This window comes from Cydia amplana, chromosome 22 (genome assembly GCF_948474715.1).
Source record: "Cydia amplana chromosome 22, ilCydAmpl1.1, whole genome shotgun sequence".
Taxonomy (NCBI): Eukaryota; Metazoa; Arthropoda; class Insecta; order Lepidoptera; family Tortricidae; genus Cydia; species Cydia amplana.
In genome coordinates this window covers 3,793,277-3,805,678 of record NC_086090.1, presented here as the reverse complement: position 1 = coordinate 3,805,678, position 12,402 = coordinate 3,793,277, and the positions used below count along the sequence as shown (strand labels likewise).

Here is a 12,402-nt window from a genome sequence, read left to right as displayed (position 1 = left end):
AAGAAGGCTTGTGTTGTAGGTAGGGACTCAGACAACGATATAATATATGTAAGATACAAATATTTCAATACATAATAAACACCCGTGACTCAGGAACAGATATCTGTAACAACATTATTTCCATTAAACTGACTTTTCTCTATTCTAGCCGCAGTCCTAACACATCGCGGATTCACCAGAAACATTCTTAAACTGTCTTTTTAGGGTTCCGTAGCCAAATGGCAAAAAACGGAACCCTTATAGATTCGTTATGTCTGTCTGTCTGTCTGTCTGTCTGTCCGTCCGTATGTCACAGCCACTTTTCTCCGAAACTATAAGAACTATACTGTTGAAACTTTGTAAGTAGATGTATTCTGTGAACCGCATTAAAATTTTCACACAAAAATAGAAATTTTGGGGGTTCCCCATACTTAGAACTGAAACTCAATTTTTTTTTCATCAAACCCATACGTGTGGGGTATTTATGGATAGGTCTTCAAAAATGATATTGAGGTTTCATATATCATTTTTTTCTAAACTGAATAGTTTGCGCGAGAGACACTTCCAAAGTGGTAAAATGTGTCCCCCCCCCCCCCTGTAACTTCTAAAATAAGAGAATGATAAAACTAAAAAAAATATACGATGTACAGTACCATGTAAACTTCCACCGAAAATTAGTTTGAACGAGATCTAGTAAGTAGTTTTTTTTTTAATACGTCATAAATCGCCTAAATACGGAACCCTTCATGGGCGAGTCCGACTCGCACTTCGCTTTTTTTTATTATATAGGAGGCAAACGAGCAGACGGATCACCTGATGGTAAGCGATTACCGCCGCCCATGGACACCCGTAACACCAGAAGGGTTGCAAGCGCGTTGCCAACCTTTAAGATGGGAGTACGCCCTTTTCTTGAAGGTTTGAAGGTCGTATCGGTCCGGAAATACCGCAGTCAAGAAAAATCCATACGTCTGGTAACCCCTTTGTACATAATGCAAGTTCCATTGTGCCGAACATATGTTTATTGGGTAATTTGCGTGTAATTGTGTTCAATGAGGAATGAATAACATTCAGCAGTGATCTATTTTAGCCATGTGTCAAATTTCATAATCGTCTTTAGATGGCGATATCGCTGAGGCACCTGTTAGGTAGTTTGATGTGAAATATGTCTATTAAAATTTAAATTTTGTAACTTGTAAGTAAGAAATGAAAGGGAACATTTATGGTCATTATTTTGTTCTAAATCTCGAATACGTATTAATAGGTAAGGTGTTCGTTTCACCGTAAAAAGAAATCTTAGCCTTATCGGAATAAGGAATATTACTATTCCTTTACTGCAATTAATTTAAAGTACTATATAGCAATCAAGTAAAAAAAGCTTCATAAAAAGTATTAGATTTATAATTAAGTTTATAACAGCGATTCAATATGAAAATGTTAGTTTATGCTGATGAATTGTCACTAATTTATCTGGGGATATTTCATTAGCTTTAAAAAATGTAAATAAATAAATAATAAATCTGTTCTGTATCTAACCACCACGCGGGTGTCTGCACACAGCCAATATCGGATATACGAGGGCTGTTTGATAAGTACCCGTTTATGAAAAAAATAATCAGTTGTTTTTGTTTATATGCATTTATTTTTCTTCATAGTCTCCTTTTAACTCTATACACTTGTTCCACCTATATTCAAGCTTCAATAAACCATCCAAAAAGTATGATTTCGGAAAGTCATTAAAATAGGCCTCTGTGGCGGCAATGACTTCGTCATTTGATCCAAATCGCTTACCACCGAGCCATTTTTTCAGGTTGGGAAACAAAAATAAATCGCATGGGGTCAAATCTGGAGAATACGGGGGGTAAGGCAATAGGGCGTAGCGTAATTGTGTTAATTTAGCCATCACAACTCTAGACGAATGAGCTGGTGCGTTGTCGTGATGAGACAGTACTTTTTTATTTTTTAAATGGGGTCGTTTGTCCTTCAACCCAGCGTCAAATTCATCCAATAAATTGGCATAGTACTGCCCTGTTATCGTTTTCCCCTTTTCTAAGAACTCAATATGTATAATACCCTGCGAATCCCAAAAAACGGTCGCCATGACCTTTCCAGCCGATGGAACGATTTTTGCTATCTTTCGCGCAGGTTCACCCGGTAAAATCCACTGCTTCGACTGCCCTTTCATTTCCGGGGGGTAGTGGTGACCCACGTTTCGTCTACGGTCACGAAATGACGCAGAAACTCCTTCGGGTTACGTTTGAACACGGCCAAACACTGCTCCGAAGTAGTCAGTCGGTTCCGTTTTTGCTCCTCCGTGAGTAAACGCGGCACCCACCTCGCCGATACTGTCTTCATACCCAATTTTTCTTCTAATATGTTTTGTACCCGCTCGATTGGAACATTTACAGCATCAACGATTTCTCGAAGTTCAATTCGGCGGTCGGCTAAAACGATATTTTCAATTTTCTTAACCATATCGTCTGTAGTCACCTCAATTGGGCGGCCTGGGCGATCCTCATCAAAGACGGTTGTTCTCCCCCGCTTAAACTCGTTAAACCAGTATCTGACGGTTGTCATAGAAGGAGCACATTCATGGTAAACCGCTTGCATTCTTACTTTTATTTCATCACATGTTTTTCCTTCCAAAAACAAGAATCTAATTACAGACCGATACTGCTCTTTCTCCATTTTCACAATTTTAAGTTCACGCTTTCACTGAATCGCTGTCAAATGAGAAAAAAACAAAAGAATGCTGTTTTTTTTTTAAATTTTCCCACCTCTGAAAATTTAAATCTTCTCGGGGCAGAGGTGTAGGGTTGGAGCCGGTCTACCTAGCTTTATTTGACGTTCATAAGCGCATTGTAATTATGCCTACTTGAATAAACTATCTTTTATCTTATCTAATGGCTTAAAACGATTTTATACATATTTTCGGCCCGTGATATTAATATATTTGGAAAACGGGTACTTATCAAACAGCCCTCGTATTTATGATTACACATCATTCGTGGTAATACTGGTAATGCAATTTTAATTATAACTCATTTATTTAAACCTATACATAATTAAATTAATCGAAACACTATGTAACTAGCATTACTCATGGAAGTTTTAGGTTTTTACACCTTATTTATAGATTGTTAGTAGTCACAATTCGAAGTGATGATCATTATGTAAAAAGTATTGACAGTGTTTTCATAAATATATATGTAGGTACGTATTGATTTCCCGTAAGTTACGAGTATGACATATAACTTGAATTACCTACATTGTTTACTATAATATGGCTGAACGTTACATTGCCTTGAATAATCACTTAAATTTAATGACTATGCAACTAAAAAACTAATTAATAAAATTTTTAAATATGATTTCTAAAGGTGCTTGTATTATACTGTCCGGCCAAGTTAAGTCTGCATCTACTTCCCAAGCGGAGAGTAGAAACTTTACAATAAACGTCAAATTTCAATGAAAATATATGACATCATACGGGTCTGGCAATTTTTGGTAGCTCAGATGTTACTGGTACTCCGAGAGGTCGCGATTTCTAATTGGCCTGTTAGAACGTGACGTCCAGCGTCAACCAGCGACCAAGGCCTAACTTTTAGAACGTGCTGACGCTATACGCAGCGGACAGCAGCGTCAACCGGCGACCAAGGCCTAACTTTTCCCCCGTCTAATGTTTATTTTAAAAACTCCCTTCAGCAGGCAATGTATCCGTTTCCAAGTTTAGCGCAGACAGACGATAAAGACCGTGAGCGCAAAAAGGCCGTGAATCAAGCAAAAAGGTCGTGAGTCAAGCAAAAAGGCCGTGAGTTAAAAAAAAAAGGACGTTAAGACGACGCCGGCGCACAAGGGAGGAATCAAGGACACTGGTTTATTCTCGGAGGACTTGGATGTCTTGAATCGCTGTACTTCATGTTATGTTTGGAAGATAAGTATTTTACGCAGAGTATACACCTCTGCGTAAAATACTTATCTTATACGAAGGCAAGTGATGGTTAGTGGGGTTTAAAATCCATATCCAAATTTATCATACCATGTTACCACACTGTTTTTAAAACGTTAAAACTAAGGGTAACATTCCATTTCTGACCGCAGCTGCACTACTGGTACTGAACGCGTCGCTGTTACTGTCAATTTCCATAGTAAAATGAACAGTAGTGCAGCTGCGGTTGGAAATGGACTGTCACCTTAAGGAGCACAAAGCACGAACAACGCGTCTCCGTTTCAGCTGGCCTGCTGGGGCCCGTTTCTCAAAAGCTTGTAACTTATAATACAACTGGTAGTCCCTTTCTAACAAAAGCTGTCAAAAACTGACATCCGCTTGTATTACAAGTTACAAGCTTTTTAGAAACATCCCCAGTGCCCTCTTTATCAAAAGCTTGTAACTTGTAATATAAGTGTCAGTCCCATTTTGACTTCCACTTGTATTACAAGTTTCAAGCTTTTGATAAACGGGCCACAGGTCTCCTCTACAGGTTGCATTTCTCAACCGATTCTCATAAAATGGCGAAGCGAAATTCGCTAGCGTACTGCGCGTGCGCTAAAATACACTCCGATAAGATAAGTACAATTCAATATAATTCAGACAAATTTGTAACCGTGCTAGTATTAAGTTTTTAGTACCTACTCGTACAATCTTGATCTCATTTCTAAAGCTCGTGGGGAAATTTGTAACCGTACTAGTATTAAGTTTTTCGTACCAACAATCTTGATCTAATTTCTAAAGCTCTTTGCGAGAACTATAAAGATACCATCCCACACATGGGTTGGTTGAACCTAACAAAACAAACGCGTTGCATAACGAGCTGAGTCAGCCGTCGTCGCGCCGAGTGAGTCAGCCTTGACTGCAAAATGTGCGAGGATACAGACAGAATAGATAGATTACCGCATACACCGTGGTAAATTGAATCATTTATTAAGAGCCCATCGACGTGCACAGTGTGGCGCTAGTGTGTACTACACACTAGCGCCACTGCTAAATAATCGTGATTATTTCAATTTAACGAAAGATATTTAAAAAACGGGGGGTTTTATATACTCAAAACAAAAACGGCCGTTTTAACTTTGGACGCATAGATTGACGAATCCAGCAACATAGAAACTAGTTTGATGTATTCAAAAGGTACTTTAATACAACATGCAGTACGTAGCGGCCCCTTTTTTGAAATATATTTCGTTAAATTTAAATAATCACGATTATTTAGCAGTGGCGCTAGTGTGCACGTTGATGGGCTCCTAAGAGCAGGTTAAAGTAAAATTTAATTGTAGTTTTTATATTGAATTATTAAACTACACGGAAATTAGACTATATTTGCAAGGGCAGGCTCCAACCAAAACCTTAAAGCAGTGGTTCTTAACCTGGGGGTAATTACCCCCGTGGGGGTAAAACTGGTATTTTACGGGGGTAATAAGCTAACCTAATATATCAATACAACAAACGTACACGTTTAATTTTTTTATTAACATTGGGAGGAGGAGGAAAACAAAATTAGAAATGTTTAAAAAAGGCCCCTACTATCGATGCATACTCGTAGCAAACAAACTACCCGAAAAAATAATAACCGAAATTGAAGACAACGTGTTCAAAAGGGAACTGAAAAATTTATTGCTAAAAAAATGCTATTATTCCATAGACGAGTACCTGAATGATGAATCATTGCCTAAATAAAATAAAATAATAATTAAATAAACAATTACATAATAATAACTTATAATGATAATTGAAATTAAATATACCTACCTATAATATTATATAATGAATGAATAATAAATCGATGAATTGAATATATTTAATGCTAATTTGTTAATGAATGATAAATTGAATAAATATTCTTAATGCTAATTTATTAATGAATGATGAATTGAATTAAACATTCTTAATGCTAATTTATTAATGATACTATGGAAGTGTATTTAGAAACAAATTAATAATAATAAATCAATGGTACCTATCAAAAATCATACCCAGATAAGTAATTAATGTAATAACATAAGTATAAAATAATAAATATTAGCTTTTAATCTTATGCCTTGAACATAAGTACCAAAATGCGTTATTTTAAATTATGTACCTACACATGTGCCTGCACTGCACCTCCTAGTTATAGTTTAGTTTTAAGAAACATTTGCTGTGCCCTAACAGGGTTCATGTGTGAACTTACCCTGATGTAATATCTGTCCTGTACTCGTACCACATGATTATTATGCAATAAATTATGAATTATGAATTATGAATTATGAATTATGAGGAGGGGTAAAATCAGGTTCCCTAGTTAGTCATAGGGGTAACCGGACTGAAAAGGTTAGGAACCACTGCCCTATAGGATGAAAGTTGGCTCGATGTAAAGAAATCACAAAAACATGTCTAATTTGCATGCTGCAATTATAGTTTCAGACTTATCGAGGTAAATCCCGCGCGATCACCAAATCCACATCGCAAGTTTCACGCGGTGCGCCATATCATTTGTTCGTTTCTAATTTCCTGGCTTTACATTATTAAACATTTGCCCTTAATAACATCCTAATATTAACGACCGGTCTTAATTGTTCATTTATTATATTTAAACTGTACCTACACTCTCACACAAATACATACTTATGTTATATGAATATCAGCAAAAGAAACAAGACGCATTCTCCGTGTGATCTTCTGTTAAGCTGGAGACATTTCGTTTCGAGACTGACCTAAATTAGTGCCGACGGACAAAGGACACTTATTTGTTTCAGTTTTTCACATGATTTATTTGCAAGTATTCTGAGGTTACCCTAACCCCCTCGAAGTCTGCATGTGGGTTTAATTATTAGTACTGCCGATTCTGTTGTAAATAATTGTTATGATTTTGATACGACCTTGAGTCATGTCAATGCGCATGTCTAACGCGCACCAATAAGTGCGAGCGAGATGCCTGTGTATCTAAGTACGTATACCGTCGCCTATTATAAGCTTTGCGTAGCTTAGTGCTAGGACGCGGTCGATCGATCGTATGCTTGTTTGCCACCTATGTGGTATAAAAAAATCTGTGTAAGATTGTCTCTACTGTTTTTTTACTCTTTCTAGACGATAGCTATTTTCTTACTAATGAAAAAAGCGGACCTAATAAAGATCTACAGCTCAATTGCAATGTACACTGATATCGGAATGATATCTAAATTATGTCAAATCATGAAGATATCGTGCATTTCGATCGTATTTGTCCGTGCAAGGCGCGTGCGAATCGCATGATAACTAAATGACACCATTCTGATGTCATTCTGATGTTTGACTTGGTCTGCTATGCACCACCAGAGGTCATTGACCTCGTGCAGAAAAACTGATCTCGACATGCGGTAGAGCTAAAATAAACTGTCAAAGAATCAAAACAAACAAACTGAGACGGTTAAGTCATCGGCTGATTCATCTGTCTGGACTCAGCTTAAGCCAATGTACTGTAAAAAAAAAATACTAGGTATGTATTATGTACACAAATCGACAACCATTGTGCGTGAAACGAGGTAGCGCTACCCCAGCTCCTCCACAAAACCTAACAAAGTCTTCAGGTTCCTAACTGCCTTCTTGTGTGCACGCATTCTATAATGTACAAGATTGCCTGTTAAATACTCGTACCACGAGTGCGACCAAAATCGGAATGATGTCAAGTGTTATTGAAAGTATTGAATTCAGAAATAATATGTGATTGTGTATATTATTTGCTTTTGTAACAGTACTTACCTATATTCGATATTAAACTTTCGTGAGACATATTTTAAACTGTTTAGACGACAACGGTTTCACTCAGTTGATTTTTAGTCGCTATTTGCGACATGTTTCGGGCCCTTCGGGGGTCCTTCCTTCAAGTAAGTGAAACCGTTGCCGTGTAAGCAGTACCTATATTGACTATATTCCAAGATATAGTCACCCACCGTATCCCCTGAATACAGCTTTTGAAGTCCTAAAGTCCGCTAACCTTGCGTTTTGGTACATTCAAGCAATCGTCAACGTCGTATCATAACAAGGGCAAACATTATCAAATTGTCAACATAGAATCGGCAACATTGTGTCTAAATATTAAATAGAATAAAAAAAAATATTCTTGCCAAATACAGTAATAACACGAATGTAAATTAATTTGCCATTATTTGTTAGCATTACTTTGCCAATTACTTTTGTTTTTGGCGATCAAAAGGTTAATATAATTCTGCATTGTACGGAAATAAGCCTATTGTTTTGACCGTGATCACAATTTGGGTGGTTAATATGCATCATTCTTAGAAACCTCAATGACAGAACACTCTCAGTGTCACTCGCATATCTCACAAAATCCGGAGTGGTATTAAGAACCTTATTCAATGGGAATAAAGAGGATATTCTCGAGAAAGATCTTGCGATGTAAAATGTCCATTGGATGATACAACCGGAAGGGTGATGTCAGTTAGGTACATATTGGTCCTATGTAAATGTGTTGTGTCTTCTTATTAATTTGCTATATATACTACCACCGCTTACTATGGTGTGCAAGCAATAGGGTATTTAACTGCATTTAAAATAAATTATTTCACACCATGCATGAAATAAAGCACCAGATAATTATTAGAAAACATAGATAGCAGTTATTTTTAAACACAAGTTCTATTTAATAAATCGGATAGAAATATAAAAAGTAGGCGAGTTGACCGCGACGTCACGATGTAATGTTTCATATAAATTCCATATTAGCAAATCGTTTTGACAGTTCTAAAAAAGAAACCGATTTGACTAGTAGGAAAATACCCTATTTCCGACAGTCGAAAACGGCGGCATATTTAAAAAAAATAGGCGCAAAATGTCGGTCTCCACATAGAAAATATGATACCTATAGCATTTTTTTTATACTGATTAAAGTAGGTAAATATATATATGTATCTTACTATGTACTTATAAGAAAGGACGAAGAACAAGTGTTTTTACGTCGGTACCTCAATTTATCCTTTCGTGGCAGGAATCAATCCTCAGAAGAACAAACTACTATAGTTCGTTTTTTTTAGCATTAGAAATAAGGTAAACAATCTTGATGTGTCTTTTAATTGAAAACACACATTTTAAAAATAAGTTACGGCAAATATGTAACAATTATGAATCTAATACGATCATTTATATTCTTCTGCTTTCATAAGTAATAGTTACTGATTTTTAAAAAGCGTTTTTCAATTAAAAAACATGTCAAGATCGCTTACCTTCTTTCAAGTTCTTTCTAATGCTAAAAAAAAACGAACTATGTATAAGCTATCTAGGCTTTGCCAGGGACACCAACGTGCAACGTTCCTAAACCTCATGAAGAATAAAGCTTGCAACATAGGTACAGTCAGCAGCAGAAGTTGCTAAGCGGGCCAGGTGTTCAAAATGATCTTGACGCTACTTTATTGTTAATAGAATAAGGGCGTGTCAAGGTAATTTTGAACACCTCGCCCGCTTAGCAACTTCTGCTGCTTACTGTACTCAACAAGTAATCCAGATTATTATTATGAAAATGAGCTTATTTTGAATGAGTCATACCTTAATTCCCTTTAAGCCGTATATGCCTTTTGGGGTGTGTGTCACCCTTACTAAAAAGGGTTGAGTAATAGGGAAAACCGGCCGAACAAGTGAATCGAGGGTTTTTCGTAATTTTGCGTCAAGCGACAGAAAATGGGAAAGGGATGAAACGCTGATGTATCAGAAAAATATAGTAGGTTAATCTCCTACCTATGCGTTGGTAAGAGAAAATTAAATGAAAACCTGACCTTCAAATCAGGGGTGAACAGGCAGCACCTTCTGGGCAGGCTCGCTCCATCGTAGGCCACGTCTTCGCCTCGGCTAGTCTGTGGCCATGAGTAAGCCCATTTATAATTAAAAAAAATTAAAATGTTTTCAAAGAGCGTCCCATACCTAATATTTTTCTAGTAAGTACTTAACTTATCTGTCTTTTGCTGACTTAACACAATCGTGAGGTCGCAATTCGGAACAAACTATAAGAAGTTAAGTAACCAAACAATACACAGAATCATTTCCAACAAAAGAAAATTTTAAAATGGACAAATATCTCCATAAACGGGCCATACACTGCAGTTAGGTGAAATTATTAGGGTCATGAGTACACTGAAATTGGGGACTTTAAAACGTCTGTTTGAACCCTTATCAACAGTCATTTATTTTATTAAGAATTAGCGACCCGCCCGGTTTCGTACGGATTAACAAATTATACATAAACCTTCCTCTTGAATCACTCTATCTATTAAAAAGCGGCCAAGTGCGATTCGGACTCGCCCATGAAGGGTTCCGTATTTAGGGGATTTATGACACATAAAAAAAACTACTTACCAGATCTCGTAAAAACCAATTTTCGGTGGAAGTTTTCATGGTAATGTACATCATATATTTTTTTTAGTTTTATCATTCTCTTATTTTAGAAGTTACAGGGGAGGGGACACACATTTTACCACTTTGGAAGTATCTCTCGGGCAAACTATTCAGTTTAGAAAAAAATGAAAAATGATATGTGGCCCGAACCGAAGGTGAGGGCCATAAATATGCGATCTGGGGCTTTACGAATTACCGCCCGTGGTTTGTCTAAAGTTTTACGTCTTGCCTTGGCCACGAAGTGAGATTTTCTCCTCGCGTAGCGGGGAGAAAATCCCACTTACGGGCCTAGGGTGACGTAATAGTTATTTGTACAACAAGAGATCAAAGTTTGATATTTCTTCGAGTGCTTATTTTGACTATTTTGAGTCCCGAGCTAGCGAAAGATTCTATACTAGATTCACGAGCGTAGCGAGTGAACCTAATTTAGAATCTTGAGCGTAGTAAGGGACTCAAAAGCGCACGAGATGTAAATAACTTTGATCTCGTGTAGTTCACAAAACTTTTCACCTCAGCAGTAGAGAACATATTAGAGAACCCGAAAAATGTATTCCTTCTTCATCACTTACCTCTATTCACTCATGGTTGCTTAAGATATACCAACAATTAAGTTTTCACCTCAGCAGCTCGAACAAGGGTACTTTACTACTTAAAAACAGTGAGCAAAATCGCATTTTGCTCACTGAGTCAGCAAAATTGCATTTTGCTCATTTTGTCTCACTCAGTGAGCAAAATGCGATTTTGCTTGTTCGAGCTGCTGAGGTGAAAAAATATTTGTCAAAGTAGGTATTATTGGGCCATGCTGTTAATCTTAAAATTAGAGTTTCTTCAAAGATATGGCAGGTTATTACATATAGGTACCTAAGTCGCATGCACTATCGATTCAGGTCTCAGACAGCCTCGGTCTAGACTTCGATTCCAGGAAGGGTCGGAATTATTCATAACTCGTTCATATTGCGTCATCGCCTTACCGCTTTAAAATACCTTATGTTTAATATGATAAATACTATATTGCGGTGGCAATTTATTTAGATAGTAAGTACCTACAATGTTTATGATACGATAACCTTGTTAAAACTGAAGGACGTTTAAAGTTATTTAACGTTTTTAGGGTTCCGTACCCAAAGGGTAAAAACGGAACCATATTACTTAGACTCCACTGTCCGTCTGTCTGTCACCAGGCTGTATCTCATGAACCGTGATAGCTAGACAGTTGAAATTTTCACAGATGATGTATTTCTGTTGCCGCTATAACAACAAATACTAAAAACAGAATAAAGTAAATATTTAAGTGTGGCTCCCATACAACAAACGAGATATTTTTTACCTTTTTTTTTGTGGAATGGTACGGAACCCTTCGTGCGCGAGTCCGGCTCGCACTTGGCCGGTTTTTTTATTGCATGTTATGCTTGCAGTTCTTGTTGTATTGTATATGACACCGTAAGATTGTGAACCCGTTAGTTTAATTAATTAAGTACCTAAGTAAATATTACCATCCCACTTTAACATTATTATTAATATTATTCTATTATTGCTAACTACCACGTGAATTCCTTGAAAATGGCGCCGAGATACAATTAAACTAAATTCGCATAAACAACAAACGTGGACCATTGCACGTACACGCTTTATTAATGACATAATAGCTATTAATACAGTCAGCAGCAGAAGTTGCTAAGCTGGCGAAGTGTTCAAAATTGCCTTGACACGCTCTTATTCTCTTAACAATAAAGTCACTTCAAGATCATTTTGAACACCAACTTCTGCTGCTGACTGTACATGCTATTATATGGGGCATTATCTGTGAAAAGGGACCTTATTGTCGATGGCGCTTACGCCGCACAGCTTCGCGAGGCATTGTATTTATATCGGAGCATCGTTAATAATGGCGTAAGCGCCATCGACATTAAGGTCCCTTTTCATAGATAACGTCATATATACTATCTTGCCGCCTGTTGTTTACCTCTGCTTGTGTTTCTGTTTTCTTTTTGTATTGTTTTCTTTTATTGAGGTGTGCAGTAAAGAGTATTTGTATTGTATTGTATTATTTGTATTGTATCTTGAATTAG

The 12,402-nt window shown here is 36.9% G+C and overlaps 1 long non-coding RNA gene across 1 annotated transcript in view; it reads right to left on the bottom strand.

The window, feature by feature from the left end:
- Positions 1 to 322: 322 nt before the first annotated feature.
- LOC134658410 (uncharacterized) overlaps positions 323 to 12,402 on the bottom strand; it is a 152,928-nt gene continuing 140,848 nt past the window's right edge. Inside the window, exon 3 of the long non-coding RNA XR_010097700.1 lies at positions 323 to 707. This is a non-coding gene — a long non-coding RNA (uncharacterized LOC134658410). The remainder of the gene's footprint in view (positions 708 to 12,402) is intronic.